The sequence below is a fragment of the Ailuropoda melanoleuca genome, chromosome 2, assembly GCF_002007445.2.
Source record: "Ailuropoda melanoleuca isolate Jingjing chromosome 2, ASM200744v2, whole genome shotgun sequence".
NCBI classification, from domain to species: Eukaryota; Metazoa; Chordata; class Mammalia; order Carnivora; family Ursidae; genus Ailuropoda; species Ailuropoda melanoleuca.
In genome coordinates, this window is record NC_048219.1 from 23,707,513 (window position 1) to 23,717,034 (window position 9,522).

The 9,522-nt window shown below is 53.2% G+C and overlaps 1 pseudogene; it reads left to right on the top strand.

The window, feature by feature from the left end:
• The first annotated feature begins 1,623 nt into the window (after nucleotides 1-1,623).
• LOC105241391 lies at nucleotides 1,624-1,981 on the top strand (annotated as a pseudogene).
• Nucleotides 1,982-9,522: the final 7,541 nt, after the last annotated feature.

Genomic DNA, 9,522 nt, shown 5'->3' on the forward strand with positions numbered 1-9,522 from the left:
GATAATCTGCGTGTGTTATCCATCTGCCCCTTGGGATTCCCATGCTCCCAGGAGACTGGAGAAAGCTTGGTCTAACCTCAGACGGTTCAGCTGTCCCACAGTTGTTTGTCGTGCTCCTCTGTCCCTGCTCATGCGAGAGCGAACTCCTCCGTGCCATGTCAAACCATCAGTTCCACACACAAAACTTTGCCCTCTCCTTTTTCTAGAAAAATGTAACTGCCCTGGGAATTTTGCCACATTTTGTCACTTTAGCAACGATTTGAGGGTGTTCCAGGAGAGTATTACCAAGTTTGTCAACTTTTACAACAAGTTGACCCATGGAACTAAATCCCCACCATCCAAACTCTGAGCTCCTGACCTGTGCCCCTCCCCAGCCTTCTGGAAAACGTGGTCTAGAGGGTATCTACTCCCAACCCCTTCCAGCCCCAATCCAAGGCTTTTCTCCCAGGAAGAGGGCTGCTAGTCTGCTTTCCCCGCTCCCACAGAATTCTAAGTAATATATCTTCTTTTTTTTTTTTCCCCTTCCAATTTAATCTCTCTAGGCCCTGTGAGTTCCCAGACAAGGTCCCAGAGGGTAGTGAGTTGGGTTCAGACTCTGGGTACAGAAGCCCTTTCTAACACTGAGTGCTATCTAGATTGCTCAGAGGTGCTGAGCTCCCTGTCATAGGACGTGCGCTAGCAGGGTCAGATCACAAAAGCTCCTTGCGGGCACGGATGTGAATTCTCAGGTATTTATTCAATGTGGGGGGTTGGAAAGGGTTTGAAGCCAGAAAGCAGGAGACCAGAGTTTTCAGCCCCAGTTCTCTTACTGACTCTTACTGTGGGTCTGGTCAAGACAGGGTCCACCTGTCTTGGTGCCTCAGTTTCCCCACTTGCACAGTGGGTGCAAAGCCAGGGACAGGGAGGTCAGACTGGGTGCTCTTTTAGGGTCCTGATTACTCTGAGCCACTGTGATTTTCTGGTATCTGAAGAGTGGAAGGTGATTTGTTTTTTCTGCAATTGGAACTGAGTGTCAAGCTTGTGGCAAGTTGAGAATGACTGGATCTTCTTATCTCTCTGGCTCCAGGCCCAGTTGGGGCTCTGTCTGGCTGCAGCAGAGGAGGAAAGAGCACCCCAGACCCTCCTCTGACTTGTGGAGAAAGTGGAGCAGGCTCTCAGCACTCCTGCTGTCGTGGCCCAGCCCGGCAGGGTCTGGCCTCCCCAGCCTGGGAAGAGCCAAGATGGCAGGAGTGCGAGGCAGTGCAGCCTCTGTATGGGGATGGGGAAGAATGGGGGAACATCTCTGGGCTACCTGGTGTCAGGGAGGAAAGCTCTGCTCTGGGGATGGGACTGGGGTATGGAGCCCACTCTTGTCTGTCTTCCTCATGCTGGGCAGACTCCGTGGGAGGATTTGGAAAAGGAGGGCTCTCTCTGACTCTCATTGAGATTGATCCAAATATTCCCAAAATTTTCCTGTCTAAGGTCTCCAAAGATACCTTAATTATTAGCAAACATACTGTGAGCAACTACCACATGCTAGGCTTTGTGCTGGGCCCCGAGACGTAGCAGTGAGTAAGAAAGAAACAGCCTTTGGCTCTGGCCCGGCAGGACACCCACCGCTCACCCCCAGCAGCTTCTAGGGCCATGGCCAACTTCGAGCACATGTCCGTTGCCAGCAAGCCCGAGGGCCTGCAGGGCTGCCTGCTGGGTGAGCGCACCAGGCACTTGAGCAGAAGGGATTCCGCCTTATGGCCGTGAAGTTCCTTAGGCCTCCGAGGAACACCCGAAGCAGCCCTACATGGACCTGAAAGACCGTCCACTGTGTCTGGGGCTAGAGACATACATGAACGCAGGGCTGGTTGAGGCCATGGTCTGGGAAGAGCTACATGTGCTGAGACAGAGGCCTGGGGAGCCCAGTCCAGTGGGATCTAAACAGGGCACCGTTCACGGGGCCTTCTGCCTTCGTGTTGGAAGAACATCATTCCTAGTGGTGATTCAGTAGAAAGTGCTGAAAAGAAATCAGCCTACAGCTTACGCTGCTCAAAGACCTGGTGACCCCCAGTCTTGTGCTTTTGACCAGGTCTATGAATAACGGGGGACAAAGCAGCGGCCCCCTCTGGCACTGCCTGATGTGTCCCCTGACGTAGCTCTTCATTCCTCAGACTGGGAAGTTGTAGGTTCAACCTTTCTTCTCTACTATCGATTTGCCAATAAAGCCTTTGGAAACTGAGAAAAAGAAAGAAAGGAAGTGAGGGCGCGGGGAGGGGGGAAGAAAGAGAGGAAGGGAGGGAGGAAGGAAGGGAAGGAGGGAGAGATGAAAAAAGGATAAAGGATGGAAGAAGACAAGAGAAAGAGAAAGAAAAAGAGAGAGAGAAAGGAAAAGAAGGGGGTTCTATCTGCTGTCCAAATTCCAGCTAAGTCGCCACTGCCCCAGGAAAGCCTTCCCATCCAGACACACTGGGTTAGAGTCCTCCCGGTGGTCCCCGCTGTCAGGCCCCTGCTCCCACTGAACTCCGACTGTCTCCTGCCCGACCATGAAGGAGCTACACTCCCTCTGGCCTCCAAGCCTTTCCATATGCGGTGCCTTCCACCGCGGCTGTCCTCCCTGCTTCACGAAGTCCAGATGCCCTTCCAGTGCAGCATACGGAGCCCGAGAACAGGAACACTGGGCAGTGAAGGCTTGTTAGGGCTGCAGGGCTGACTGGTTGTTTCCAGGGCTTTCTTTGTCCCAAATGTTCCCTCAGTGATTCAGAGGTTTGCCATGAGTAATAAAGGTCACTGGACCAAAGAAAAGAAAGAAGGCTCAGGTCAATAAAGTGGATATTGTTTCCCTGGGTTATGGGGAACTCCACTCCCTCCACTGTGAACATTCTGCCAGCCCTGCCTCTGCTGGTTGTCCTAAAGCCCACCCTTCCTTCTCATGTCTCTCAACTCAGTGCCTTTCCCCTGCCACAGGTCCTGGAGTTAATTTGGGATCAATAAGATCTCTGCCTGAGGTCCAGAGTTCAAGTCCTTACACTTCATTCATTCATTCAGTCATTCATTCATACATTACTCCTTTTGGGCTGCCCACTGGGGGTACAAGACTGTCAGTCTCTGGAGAGAGACATGTAGACAGATGGTTGCAAGCTCATGTCACAGAGGGGACTACAGGGGGCTAAAGAAGAGGGGACAAAGGGGCCTTTTCAGAGGATGTGCTATCGACACTTACACCTGAAGGATTGTAGGATTTGGCAGGCAAAGGAGCAGTGAGTGTCCTGTGCAAAGGAATGGTTGTTCCAGGCACAGAGAAGAGCAAATCAGGCCTGGAAGCAAGAGAAGGATCTGCTCCAGGTCCTGGAGTAACACAGTGTGAACTGAGTGTGAAGTGTCTGGAAGTAAGAGTAGAGTGCTTGGCTCTATCACAAAGGACTTAGGGAGTCAGGGTATCCACAGGGCAACAGGAGCCACAGATAGGTCTTTGTCTAGCCAATGTGAACAAACTAACAACCCCTGCCTTCATTCTGCTGTGGAGAACCACATTTTAACGCCTCCTCCCTTATCTTTCTGCACGACCTCAGGCCTGTCCTTCTCTAGCCCGTATGCCCCTCACTCCCATGCCCATCATCTAGATCATGAGGCATTCGGACTAGGTGACCTTTGTCTCCACTAGCTCTGAGATCTCCGAATCTCGAGTATTCTGTTTGGTTAGTTAATGAATCGACTAAACATTTACTGAGCACAACTTTTGTGCCAGGCATTTTACAAGAAGATGGGGATCCCCACTGCTTCCCTGCAGGAGCTCACAGTCTGCTGGGGGGCGGGGCGGGAGCGGCAGATACACGAATCTATGCACACGACACACGCAGAATGAGCTCAGAGCTGTGGGAGCACAGCAGAGCTGTGAGTCATCCTCCCTCAGGGATCTGGGGGCGGCTTCAGAGAGGAGGCCGCAGATGATCCGGGCCTTGAAGGATGTGCGAGGAGACAAAGATAGGGCCTGCTTTGTTCGGGAGGAATGAGTCACCTGGGGAGGGCTGGAGGTAGCAAATGAGGCCTGGAGACAGGTAGCCAGCAGACCCCGGGAGCCCCGACTGCCAGGCTGAGGGTGTGCCGCCCCTGCAGGGCATGGGGAGCGCAGAAGAGTCCAGAGGAGGGGCTGCGCTCATTCTCTCCGTCTTTGGGACACTGGACTGGACTTCGTTTCATTGGCCGCAGTCAAATTCATGTGGTCATACTGGAAAAGGGTCGTTCTAGAGCCCCAGCTATAGGCCAGGCTGCGAGCAGGTGACCGAAATACATGATCTTCCCTGTTTCAACCCTGAGTCAAGCCGCCAAGACAGGAATGATGATTCAGCGTGTCCCAGGGGGACACTGAGTGGGGAGCATCAGGTCTCAGGTCACGCGGTCAGAAGGTGGTGGAACCAGGGCCACGCCCACACCCCCAACGTGACCCGCTCCAGAGCTGTGTTCTTGCCACCAGCCCCTGCTCCATCCCCAGCCCCGTGCTCAGAGCTGGGGGCTTTCCACTGAACCCAGCGTCTGTCTGAGCACTGGCCTCTGGTGTTGCTGGGTTATAGAGGGCACTGAGTGTCGGAGGAGAGGGAAGGAAGTGCTCCCCATCTGTCCTGTCACTGGACACCCTCCAAGAATGGGCACCAGCCTCCCTGCTGCCCCGGGTGGGAATAAACTCTTGAACTCTCTGCAGAGATAAAATGTGCTATCTCCCCCAGCCCTGAGTGTCGGCAGATGGGCCTCTCCAGCCGACCTCCGGCTGCCTCCACCCACTGTCTGGGAAGGGTGGGAGGGGCGGGCCCCTTAGCTCCTGCCCTCCCCGGAGATGCCCCATCCCTTGCTTTCTGAGAGTTCACCCGCACAGCCCCCGACCAGTAAAGCCTAGAGTGTGGGAGACCTGAGACCGGTATGGAGTCAGGTCCCAGCTCGGCCACTTTCCCAAAATGGGATAGTAAACAAATCACTTCACTGTGCCTCAGCTTCTCCATCTGTCAAATGGGGGTGCTAACCTCTTCTAGGGGCCAAGGGAAGTTGGCATCCGGCACACAGCAAGCCCTTTGCCAGGGACCTTCATTTCAAGGTGGTGGTGAAATGGAGCTGGGCTGTCCGCGTTCACACTCCCCGCTCCAGCTTCTGTGACTTTGGGAAAGTTTACTTCCACCTGGTGTCTTGGTTTCCTCTTCTATAAAGTGAAGGTTGTGAGGATGACACAGGTTAGTTCCGATAAGGCTCCTAAGACAGTGCCTGGCACAGTGGCAGGGGCCATATAAGTACCAGTTACTGATTTTTTAAAAAGATTTTATTTATTTATTTGATATATAGAGAGAGGGAACCAGAGAGCACAAGCAGGGAGAGCAGCGGGAGAGGGAGAAGCCGACTCCCCGCTGCGCAGGGAGCCGGAGATAGGACTCCATCCTGACCTGAGCCCAAGACAGACCCTTAACCAACTGAGCCACCCAGGTGCCCCCCAGTTGTTGATTTGTAGCGTTACTCTTGAATTCCCCCTCTGATGGCTGATCCGGGTGTCCCAGCCTCCCCCTCCTGGTCCCTCCCTACTCTGGGAAGCCCCAGTGTCTCTTGCTCTCTTGCTCTTTCCGGGGCAAAAGCTCAAGCCCACCCACGCTCCTGCTCCTGTCTCAGGAGGAGGGATGCCAGCGCGTCCCTTCCATGTGTGTGCGGAGGGATTTGAGGCTGCCGGACACACAGCCTTTCTAGCCTAGCTCAGAACAAGTAGGTAACCCCACTCTGTCCCCCACCCACCTGCCCAGTGCTGGAGAACAGACCATCCTTTTCTTCATCCTACAGACAAAACACCCCTGTGGGGACCCATAGACTTGGGATCCCACAAAATCAGGGCAGAAAGGGGCCTCAGAGGGCACCCCATCTGCCCCATGCCCTTAGACCTTGCTCCCCAGCCTGCAACAGAAGGCGCCGGACCTCCAATATGAATCTCAGGGCGGCAAGACTAATCTGTTTGCCCCTGCTGCTGGGGAAATGCCGAAGGGCCACGGGGTCTGGGTCTCCCAGGCACGGGAGGAGCCGCTGTGCCCCTCCACCGTCACAGCTGGGCAGACAGCCTTGGAGCCTTTGCTATTTGAGGGATGTTTTGATAACCTCTGATGACTCCTCCCCCGCCTGCAAAGCCCACCTGACCACCGCGTGCTGTGGGCCTCCTCTTATCTCGTCGCTCTGAGCTCCCCATCCATTACTGGGCACGCTATTATCTGAGCCTCTGTGGACGGAGATGGATTTCTATGAATAATTGGAATAGCTGGCTGGTGACCTGATGTTGCTGCCACCAGGGTGGCTGGAGCTTCAAAGCTCACCACTAGCTCTTCCTCCCTCTCTCTCCCTTCCCGTGGCTGTTGTCTGGTCCAGGCCACCCTAACCTTTCGCACGGATCATGGTTACAGCGTTCGGACGGTGCTCCCTGCCAAGCTTCTTGCTCCTCCCCCCTCTCAGCCCCACATCATCTGCTCCCAGCCAGCCTCTACAGAGCAGCCAGACCACTCTGTAAAAGCTCAACGCTTCCTAGAGAGCACCCTGACCTTGACTTGTCATGCACGGCCTTTCTCATCAAATCCCAATTTAACAATTCAGCCTAGCTGGTAAAGATTCACCCGGGTGCTCCCTAAGCGCAGCCAAAGGAGGTTGTCGCCCAAGCTGCTCCCTCTGGATGTGCTCATTCATTCAATCATTCATTCAGTCAACCACGGTTGGGCCTCGCCTTGCCCAGGCCTCCCATGGCACACTAAGAAGGCGGACAGGAGTAAGGCGCAGACCTTGTCCTTAGGGAGCCCATGCTGGTGGGAGAGGCAGATTCATAAACAGGCCATCGGTAATGGAATGAGATCGGTAGTCTGGAGAAGCAGAGGGTTGGATGTGGTGGGGAAGTCTGAGGGTCCAGAGGGTCCTAACCCACCCTGGGATTAGTGGGGAAGTCTTTCCGAAGGAGGGGGCAGATTGGGGTCCTGAAGGATGAGAAAATGGGTCAGATAAGCAAAACTGACTGTACAATATTGACCTCTTGAACCAGACCAATTCAAATGCTGCTTCCTCCAAGAGTTTTTCCTTAATTGGCAAGACCTACACTGCCCTCCCTCTGCCTCCTGGGCACACAGCCGGTGCGGCACATGGGGCCCCACACTGAGAAGAGCCCCACACTTGGTTTAATTCTCTGCTGGTGCTGGCTTGAAATTATTCATAATTTCAATAATTTCCATTTCGGGGAGGGGCAGGGTCAGAGGGAGAAGCAGAACTCCCCGCTGAGCAGGGAGCCCGATGCTGGACTTGATCCTGGGACACTGGGATCATGACCTCAGCTGAAGGCAGATGCTTAACTGACTGAGCCACCCGGCACCCCAGTAATTTTCATTTTTCACTAGGTCCCTCCAAATTATGTAGCTGGTCCCTTCTCCCTCAGCTCTTGTCACTTTCAACCTTGTGTTACTTTTGTACTCCCCAAATGCCTTGTCTTTTCCCCAGGGAGCACGTGCAATTCTGGGTGGCTCTGACTCTTGTCAGAGGTTCAGCACAGAGGTGGGTGCCGAAGAATCCTCTCTCTGTGAAGATTCTGGTGAATGAGATCCCACTGGAGCACTGCCGCTTCGTCTAAGCCAGGACGTCTCCAGTGGAGAGAGGAGTGGTCCAGCGTGCATGTGTTCCAGGAGTTTGGAGACCAGAGAGTTGTCTGCGGCTGAAGGTGGCAGGAAGTGCTCCCCAGAGGACCATCCAGTGCTCTCCCGCCCAGTGTCCCTTCTCAGCTAAAAGTCCTTCCCGGTGTCTAATTGCAGTTTTTCTTGCTACACTGATGCCCTCCTCCTTTCTCAGGGCCTCTGCCCAGGCCTCTGGGCATAACAGAGAGAAGCTGGGAGGTAGGATGACAGCACCTTAATTTCCCTGCTAATTACAAGTGCTGAGAAGAGGGGTGCTAAATGCCAGATAATTATCCAGGAGGAGACACGCGCCAGACTCCTGGCTGCTCCCAGCCCCAGGAATTTGACTTTAATGGTTTTCTTTTCTTCCTTACCAAAAAAAAAAAAAAGAGAGAGAGAGAGAAAGAGTTAAGGCCTGCCTTCTCTCTCCTTAGCCTTAGGAGGTAAAGAAAGCAGTCCCTTCCTTAAAGCCCTCCCCTTACCAGGAGTCAAGATCCAGACCGTCCACACCGGGTCTGGGGAGAAGGTCTGAGGATTGGATCAGCAGCCGTGCTCCTACTTGAGTTAGGCTGAGGTTATGGAATGGGGTGGGCGGGGGGAGGAGCCCCAGGCCTTTCCTCCCTGTTCCTCACCAGCAGACACACACACACACACACACACACACACACACACACACACACACACATACACGCATGCACACACTCCATCACCACCACCATGGCTCCACTTTTGAGAATGGGAAACCTAAAGCTGATGTCTTGTTCAGGGTTGCATGGCATGAGGAGAGAGGGAGGCGTCCCCTGTGGTCCCATCTCTGGGCTCGGCCACTCCTCCTGAGGGCAGGGGCTGAGGGGCTGGCAGGGTCACCCAGCTGCTGGGACTCACTCCTGTGCCCCGCTGCCTGCCAGCTTCAGGCGGACCTTGAAAGACTCCCAACAGGAAGCGATTAAGTTGATGAGCATTCTTGTGGTCCTGGATTGATACAGGGACGCTCTGTTTTGTAAAGCTGTTGTAATTTCCATAATAACATTTTCCTCTTCTTAAATAAACTTGGACCCCAGCCCGAAGAATGTGGCTGGCTTTGCCTGGGGAATTCAAGACCTGAGATCATGGAGGGAACACTCCCTGGAAAGGTGAGGAGGGGAAAGGAGAGCCACTGCTCCCCCAGCCCGAGGGCTGGGACTCAGATGGGCCACGGGAGTCAGGCCAAGCAGGAATCTCACTCAGAAGGACCTGTAACTCAGCTCGGGCTGCCCTGGGTGCTTCTATCCTCCGGGGTTATTCCTTTTACAACACAGAGAGGCAGCCTAGTATAGTGGCTAAGGATAGGGACTCTCAGTTTCCATCATAGGACCACTACAGACTACTTGCATGAGGTTGGAAAAGTCCCTTAACCTCTTGTGCCTCAGTTTCCTTGTCTAAAATATGGGATAATAATAGTACAGAATCTGCAAGAACATCATAAGGCTTAAATAAGATAATATACACAAACTGCCCAAGTGCAAAGCATGGGCTCAGCATGTCTGGAAGAGCAATCCACACCAATGGCTGTCTCATAGGTTATTTCGGGAATCTGAGTTTCTCAGGCTCTAGAGTCAGGGAATAATAAAATCTTAGCATACTCAAGCGACTGGGGAAAAAGTTACTGCCTTAAGGTAGTAACAGAATCATATACTAATAAGCAATGTGGAATTCTTTGATTCACAGCATTCTGAACTACGAAACAAGATAATACTCACATCTTAAAGTCTTAAAGATCAGGCCAACACCGGATATCTAGCCTTTGCTCCCATATTCCCATGACTGTGAGTCTGCTACCCCTGAAATTTGGCTCCTGGGAAGATTTCTTTTTTTTTTTTTTAAGATTTTATTTGTTGACTTGAGATAGAAAGTG